Consider the following 9433-nt stretch of genomic DNA (forward strand, 5'->3'; position numbering starts at 1 on the left):
TCTGTCACCCAGGCTGGAGGGCAGTGGTGTGATCTCGGCTCACTGCAGCCTCCCCCTCCGGGGTTCAAGCAATTCTTCTGCCTCAGCCTCCTGAATAGCTGGGACTGCAGGCGTGCGCCACAAAGCCTGGTTAATTTTTATATTTTTAGCAGAGACGGGATTTCACCATGTTAGTCAGGCTGATCTCAAACTCCTGACCTTGTGATCCGCCCACCTCAGCTCCCCAATGTGCTGGGATTACAGGTGTGAGCCACCGTGCTGGGCCAATTTTTAAATTTTATATAGTGTCAAAACCTGGGGGCGCACATGATACAAATTTCTAAATTCTGTTCTACAAAATTGCCATACTTCTCTTTCACTCAGTACTGCCTGATAACCCCAAAACAGAAAGGACTCAACATGACACAGTGTGGGAACACAACCGACTGCCTTCCAAACACAAGGTTTTCATCAGCAGCGCTCCTCTTTAACACAATAGAGAAACACTTAGAAGCAACTAAACAAAAATAAATAAATGATTGCACAACATGGTGACAGCTGCACAGTTGATGACAATATACTGTATTCTTGACAACTGCCAAAAGAGTAGATTTTAAGTGTTCTCACCACAAAAAAATGGTAAGTGTGTGAGGTACTGCATATGTTAATTAGCTTGACTTGGCCATTTCACAAGGTATACATATTTCAAAACATGCACCTGATAGATATATTTAAGTTTTATTTGTCAACTAAATATTAAGTAGAGGATATTACCATTTCTCATATCAAGGCTCTATCACATGTAAGTGGATTCCTTTCGAAGTATGTTTGCTCTCATAAGCTCATGTATATTGTTATTCTAAAAACAGATGAGCTCTTTTAATAATCTGCCAAATTTATTTTAACACAGTAAGTAGGCCTTCAGGTTGCATCTGACTTGATGCTTTTTTGTACAGTAAGTACTCAACATCATCCATAGATTCTTAGAAATTGTGACTTTAAGTGAAAGATATACAGCAAGTCCTCAAATAACATTGTTTTCTTCAACATCAGCTTTTATAAGGTTGAAGAAAAAAAAGGTTTTGTTATGTTTCATTTCACTTAAAGTGAAGCAGTTTCCAAGAACACACCAGCGTCGTTAAGTCAGGAATTCCTGTAGTCTTATCTATTCCGTCCTCCCAGTCTAGCCACCAGCTACATGTTGCTCTTTATATTTAAATTAAAAAAAATTAAAATCGGCCGGGCGCGGTGTCTCACGCCTGTAATCCCAGCACTGTGGGAGGCCGAGGCGGGTGGATCACGAGGTCAAGAGATCGAGACCATCCTGGTCAACATGGTGAAACCCCATCTCTACTAAAAATACAAAAAATTAGCTGGGCATGGTGGTGTGTGCCTGTAATCCCAGCGACTCAGGAGGCTGAGGCAGGAGAATTGCCTGAACCCAGGAGCGGAGGTTGCGGTGAGCCGAGATCGCGCCATTGCACTCCAGCCTGGGTAACAAGAGCGAAACTCCGTCCCAAAAAAAAAAAAAAAATTAAAATCGAATGAAAAATTCAGTGTCTGAGTCACAGTATCAATATCTTAAGTGCTAAATAGTCATCCACATGGCCATTGCTACCATATTAATTACTGATTCATTAGATACCACACCATCTAACGCTGCCGTATTAATTTCTGATAGGAACATTTCCTTCATTACAGGAAGTTCTATTGGACTGTGCTGGTTTAGCTTCTTTCTACTTAGTCCATGACAACTTCATGTTAAGAAAGAGTAAGATAAATAAGTATAAAAAAGCCATTCATAGGAATAGAGTTGAGATCTGCAAATGACTGGAAAAACCAAGGGTTTGGCCCAGATTTCTGCCTTCCTGTGAGTGAGATCATGTAATTCTTTACAAGGTGAAGTAACTCAGATCCAAAACCACCAGGGGACAGGTTCAAGTTTATACAAAAAGGGTGTCAGACCAAAGTTTTGAAACTTGGTTCATGTTTTTCCTATTGCAACGCTTCTTTTACAATGTCACACTATTTCTTCTCATTCACTATATACCTGTAAAGGACAAAATGCAACAGGCTGCAATTTTATTGACTTTGACAATAATTCTTTGTGAAATTTAAAGTCAGTTAGAGCATGTCTATAAAAGGACATTCATGATAAAGCCGTAAGCAAAAATACCATCCCATTTTCATATATAATTCAGGAAAAAATAATTGCTAAAATTGTTGAGTGGCTATGTTCTATGTACAGCAACACACACTTCAGGCACATCATTTTATTATCACACTAAACAACCCCAATAAATTGGTATTATGATGCCAATTTTATCGATGAAGAAACTGAAACTTAAGTAACAAATGTCTCAAGACTGAAATCCAGGTGTGTTTGACTCTAAAATCCATATCCCCAATAGGAGTTCTCTACCCATAATCCCCTGTGAAGCATGAGCTTTAGAAAATGTTCTAACTTTTCACCCAGCTTTAACATTGCATGAAAGTTTGGTTTGTGAGAGAGACAGAGAGTGTGTGTATGTGTGTATTTGTGAAAGAGATAGAACACATTTTTCATAGTGCTCAAATATTTTGGCTCAAATTTTCATTTTCATAGACTTATTTCAAGGGGAATTAATTCATGTAATAAAGATAACAGAGGAGAAAAGAGTGAAGAAGTAAAAGAACAAGAACTTACTAGTTTATTTAGGATAGATTTATCACATATATAGAGCACACAGTTTCTCACTAGTACCTCTGCTCTCACTCTCTGTCTCTCTTTACATATTCATTCTAAGAAAAAGGAGTGCAAGTTTTAAATTGTGGGGTAATATTTATGTACAGTAAGAGAGATTTGTACTTATGATTAGCAACATGAACATATTCATTTTTTCATTCATAAACAAAACCATGGAAACATATTTATTGAGTGTTTCTTATGTTATAGAAATTGTGCCAAGTTTTAGGAATATAAAAATAAATTCAATAGCATCCATGGACTAAAAGGCATATCTAGCTTTAAGATAAATAATGAATCTAAACAATCCCAAACCAAATGAAAACAACACAGTAAAAACCTTTGAAATAAAAGACTTTCTGGGACAAGTATCTGACGAAAGATTACAACCGGAATATGGACCACCATGCTGTTTGTCTAAATAAATATTCATTCTACTGAAAAAGTCGCTGGTAGAAGAGGAAATAAATGACTATTCATTTCAAATGAGTGCCTTATTCTATCCTGGCTCTCCCTGGGTAAATGGAGGGGAATCTCCGTGAAATGGCAAAGCCCTTTGTTCCAGGTGTTTCTTACATGTACTACCTAACGAGCAGTTTCTTTTCGGTACATAAATGATCAAATTCCAATCTCATCCTATCTTGAAACATGTAATAAAACAGATACATATGTTAGCAGGTATCCAAACACATTGGGTAGGACTATCGATATTCTGAGTATAAAAATGTTAACACAGCACTATGAAAATACAAATAACTTTGCATTTTAATGAAATTCTTTTATGTTAAATGTTCACAGGCTGAAAAGTTGTCTCCAACTTGATTCAAGCAACAAATGGGACATATGAATAGGAGATATGTGCCCATCAACATTCTTATTTCTAGACCAACTGAAAGCTGACTATGTTTATATTGCTTTCCAGATGACCACCAAGATAATTTACTCCTTTAGAATGATTTTTTTATACTCATGTATCCTTAAATTGAAAAATGCTGAAAGACTTGATACTTTCAAACCATATGTGATCCATGCATTGCTATGTAGGCAATAGAGACATTCCTTTAGCACCCGATTAGCAGGTGCTATGGTTTGAATATGTTCCCCAAAGTTCCTGTGTTGGAAAGTTAATTCCCAATTTGGCAGTGTTGACAGGTGAAATCTTTAAGGGGTGATTAGAATGGATTAATGTCATTATCACAGAGGTGGGTTCTTACTGAGAGAATGGGCTTGTTATAAAAGTTAGTTCATCCCGCTCTTTCTCTTTTGCTCTCTTGTCCTTCCTCATTTCACCGTAGGATGATGCAGCAAGAAGGCCCTCACCAGATGCCACTCCTTAATCTTGTCTGTCTCAGCCTTCAGAACTGTAAGAAATAAGCCGCTGTTCTTTATAAATTACCTGGTATATGGTATCCTGTTATAAAACATGAAACAGGGTTAGCAGGCCTCATGTGGCCTCAGCACAGCTCATACTCAGAGAAAAAGTTAAGAGAAAAGACGGCTGCCAAACACTTTATTTCTGTATTTTCCTATTATCTTTTCATAAGCCTGTATTACAACCAAATTTTGACACCAAGTACAGAATATTAAATATTAATTTAAAAGAACTTCAGGGAAATCATATTACAACTTCATGGTAAATTTAATTTAAAATGCTGAAAGCAAGTTTTTTTTCCTGTACATTGTATTTGCATTTTTAGAAACAGGAGCATGCAAACTGATTCTTATTTTTATTAAATGACTATCTGTAATTGCTAGATTCTCAGAGAGTCAGAAAGCGAAGCCCACACTCCATGAGAAATGGACAAGTTCTTATTATTTGACAATTTATTTTCCCAAGGCTTTCTAATCATTTCACCCAACAACCAATTGAATCTATTTAAATATAATCTTCCCTTGCAATACCGCATGGCTAAAAAAGTAACAGCTCTAAAAAATATTTTCTTTACAAAAGACAAAGATGCATTAAAAATCAGTTAAAGTCATAGTCACTTTTTTTTTTTTAAAGGGAGGGGAAAATCTACAAGCAGTCATTGTAAATCCATTTTATTATTCCTTAATTTTCTTTTACCTCAGCACTTTCATTTGACAAAATGCTTTATTGTGGTTTTCCAATGATCATTAGGAGACACAATTATGTAGATTTTATTTTATACATTTTTTTTTTGAAGAATACTGTTGAAGAAGGGACAATGGTCACTTCCAGTTCATAGCAACCAACAGAGTGAGAGGCTAGGTATAAAAATTCACAGAGAGTGGATCTGAGGGGGGCTTTAATGTAATCATTTTAGTCATTTAATTCAGAAAATTTAGACCTTTGGCACACAGAGCTGGCTTCTTGGTAAAGACTGAGTATAACTGACCAGTCAAAACCTCCTTCATTCTCTTTCAACTCTCCAGTCAGCCAGTAATCCAGCAAGCACTAGAGTGTTTAAACATTATGATTTGATTAACAAATAGAGGATCTTTAGAATCACACAAAATAATCATGCCATTAAGTTAATAATCCTTGGAAGTCTATCCTTAATCTTTGAAATAACTCGGGCTATTTCAGTTATCTCTTTCAGTTGATTATCTCGTTCTGTGAATGCATTTGGCCACAGAGTGGGCCTGCTCCCTCAATTTTGTGATGGTGAAATGAAAACAGAATGGCTGACAGCCTAAAATGTTGATACAGTGATCTCCTTAACTAATAACCAGATAATTTATTCATGTTGTTTAACTTCTCTAACCTCAACAAATATTTATTGATCATCTTCATCAGAAAATGAAGTTTTGAATGATGAACTAACAGGTGATAAATGAATTGTTAAATGTCAAATTCATAAACTCTGTTATAAAATGACATAGTGTTTTGAAAGGGAGGATATTCAGATTCATAGGCAAGAATTAAAATTAAATCTTATGCTTTATGAAATTTTAGGTTACACAAGAATACTTACAACTATTTACATTCCCATTTTCCTATTATATTGTTAGTTGCCTTGGTTCTGGCCCTTGTATTTGTAGAACTCTCCTACTCCTGTCTGCATTTTCAGCATTTCTTCTATTACTCCCTCCTTCACATTGCAACACAGTAAGCTACGTAAGCTCAATTTGATTTTCAGCCCCCTACTTGAAACTCTCTGTTGCCTATTACAAAGTCAAAGCTCCTGAGCCTGGCCTACAAGGCCACCCACAATCTGACCCCTTCTCTTCCTCATTTTCTACCACTTGTCAAGTCACAAATTGAAACTACATACACAGATATATGCATGCACACTTATATACACACACACGTTCATGTGCACACATGCACACCAGGTAGATGGAACAGCACTTTGCTATCACATGAGTTAATGGAACTTCCTATTTCAACGGCGATCTGAGCCAGCAGAAGCCAGCATCGTAGTAGATGGTCTTCAGGTAGTCAGAACAAGTTTTCTGATTGATTCCTTGTGAATTTATTGTAACCAAGTCTGACCTCTTGGCTGATTGAGCTTCCTGGAGGTTTTGGTATGCATCACAGAGATTAGGCAAGTGGACTCCAATGTGTGAAAAGGGCCAGGAGATAATTTAAAATCATACCATAGGAATATTAAAAATGTGTGACCCTAATATGCACCTCAACTTGGTGAACTATAAGAAGAGATGATTTTCACTCTACGTTATTCTGAGGCTGCTTTCTCAGCTCAATACAACATGCTAGCACATGATAGCTTTCCAGGACCTTCCCAAGAGGGTGGGGATGCCTTTATTATCTTACTTATTTCTTCAGCTTTTTTCGTGACTTAATAGTTGCATGATTAGGAGTGAATTTGATCATTATTAATTTACTTATGTAATTAGAGAGTTATTTTTGTCTTATATTGGGATCAGAATGTCCATTAGTTGACTTATACAAAAAGATGTAGGGAAATTATAATTGCTTTGCCGAATATATTCTAAAAAGCCAAACATCACCGATGTATTGATATTTTCTAATGCTAGCCAGGAAAGAAGACAATTGAAATAAAACAAGTACCATACCTTTGGTTTTAGGCTTAAGTTATTCTTAACTCTATAAAATAGTCAATTTGTATATATTTTTTGGTTTTAAATAGGCAACTTATTTCCTTTCGGTGCTGGGAAATCTAATATAATAAAAACGAGACTTGGAGCATTTTAAGTAATATTGACAAAAAGAGCAAGCAAAGCCTTAGAGCCTTAAATGTTCTCTTTTAGGATCTCTTTGATTCAGCATTCCAATGCTGCAAGTGAATTTTTGGGGACTTAACTTTTAAAAATTATTTCCTAGGTATTCTCTGGAATACATCTCAACCTATGCTTATTTGAGGATAGTGGCTGCATTTTTGTTGTTGTTAGTTCTGCATTTATTTATCTTAACCTCTAGCTGTTTTCATGTCTCCAATTTCATATCCTGAATGATCCTAGTCATGCAGCAGCAAAATCAAGGCTTTTCTTGAAACACATGTGTGATTTCCAAGCCAGTTGTTTTCCAATGAAGTCAATGCAGGAGATGAAATTAATCCATGGGAATCAGGATGCACTTGCAGAACAATTTCAAAATTAATGAATCTTGTGAATCTATACAAGTGACACATTTATACAGGAGAAATAGATCTTTTTGAAAGGATGAAACTTCTATTTAAAATTGAGTGAGTAACGTGTGGGACATTTGTACAGGTACAAAGTCATACCTTAAAAAGTTCAATGAAACTCTCCTCTCCATAGTACGAGAGGCAACATCACGCAGCAGGCCTGAAAATGTCCACTGAGCTTTTCCACAAAGCCCGGTTCCAGTATGCAAACTTTACCCAGGCGAAGAAAAAGGGCGCAAAGGGCTGGTTCTTCCATAGGGCCTGGCAAGAGTCTGACTTTGACTGTGAGTGAGCCAGAACTCTTTGGATTGTGGTGGTAGTTTTCACGGCAGTAAAAATTTCAAGAAGCAAGAAAGTCATTCACCAAAAATTTTATACTACTTTTCACCCTCTTGAAGTTACATTTTTTCCTCAGAAAGAGAAAGAAGGCTAGCTTCAGAAAAAATAATTGTTAGTTTTAAGTGGAAGATAATATTTAAGATCTATTTAGATATCCACATAGATGGGATGAAAAATTGGAGGATGAATAGTTTGGTCTAGGAAGAGGAACAAGCATTACATACACAAAGGGACTGCTTTGGCTTCCTACCCACTCGCATCCCCCAACTTCTGATGCCAAGGATTTTGTGGGTCAGAAACGCCAAATTTATTTTTTTCTTGTGGAAATTATTATCTGAATTCCAGAAGGAAACTTGGGAATAAAAATGCTTGTATGTAAGATGACTCATACAGCAAGCACCCCTACCACTTTTATTGGTGGTATAGAGACCTTGATGCTTAAAATCTCTTTTCAAAGAGTCCAATGAAGTTATGCCCCCAAACATAATTTTATCAATTCTACTAATACCAAAGGATACCATTAGCAGTTGCTTGTGAAATATTACTTTAGTTTTTTTTAAAGGCTTGGAAACAGCTTTTCTTAGAAGAAATTTAACTGCCTAATAAGCTTTGAGAGTAATGTTTCTTTTGTAATTTGCTTCTCATAAGTATTTCTTTTTTCATTTGGAGATCCAGGCTTATAGTATTTTGTTATTACAAACTAGCTTACAACTGGGTAAGTAAATATTAATTTACATAAGAAAATTTAAATTGTGTTCAACTCCGTAAAATACCTTTATATACTTATTTGGTGGAAGACAGAAGGTGTGATAAAATGAGAAGTATGTGAGCTCTTCAGTTGAATACATATTTGCTCCACAGCATTTTTTCTTATGAATATTAATGTCACTTTTCACATATAAAAATATGAAGAAAATTTCATATAACTATCATTAAAATGTCAAACACTCTAACAAATTAATGTGCGAAACAAGTACTTAGCAATGTAATCTGCAAATAGATAAAGAGTAGAAGAAAACTGGCTGGGCATGATGGCTAACACCTGTAATCCCAGCACTTTGAGAGGCCAGGGCAGGAGGATCACTTGAAGCCAAAAGATTAAGAAAAGACTGGGCTCTATCATGAGACCTCATCTCTACAAAAAAATTTTTTAAAAATAGCCAGCTGTGATGTATGTACCTATAGTCCTAGCTACTCAGGAGGTTGATGCAGGAGGATCTCTTAAGCCTAAGAGTGCAAAACTACAGTGAGCTGTGATCGCACAGCACAACTGCATTTCAGCCTGGGCAACAGAGCAAGATCACATATATAAAAAAAAAAAAAAAAAAGAGAGAGAGAGGAAGAAAGAAAAAAGAGTAGAAGAAAATTATCTGCAAATAAAAAAGGTCATGAAAACATTGCTAAACAAAAAGAAGTGGTAGTAGAAATCAAAATACTATTTTTTTATTATCAAACACTCAACAGCTTATTACAAAGTTAATAGTCCATAATGACAAGGAAATGATGAAATAGCTATTTTGACCTACCTTAGATAGATACATGTATTCTATGGGCCTATCTAGAAAGAAACTTTAGTCATCACTAAAATCTTAAAAATAGATTTATACTCTTTAGTAATGATATTTCTAGTATTCTGTATTTTAGAAATGGCTGGGAATGTGAACAATATGTATATAAAAATATACTCAATAGAATTTCAGTAGCAATAAATATTCAATAATAGGAAAATAATAAATTAGGATGCATTATATGATATTTTATTGATAGTAAAAAATGGTTTTAAAAAAATTTAAACTATTATTTGTAGATAGAA

This window comes from Sapajus apella, unplaced genomic scaffold (genome assembly GCF_009761245.1).
Source record: "Sapajus apella isolate SASKATOON/1434 unplaced genomic scaffold, GSC_monkey_1.0 scaffold20, whole genome shotgun sequence".
In the NCBI taxonomy this organism is placed as follows: Eukaryota; Metazoa; Chordata; class Mammalia; order Primates; family Cebidae; genus Sapajus; species Sapajus apella.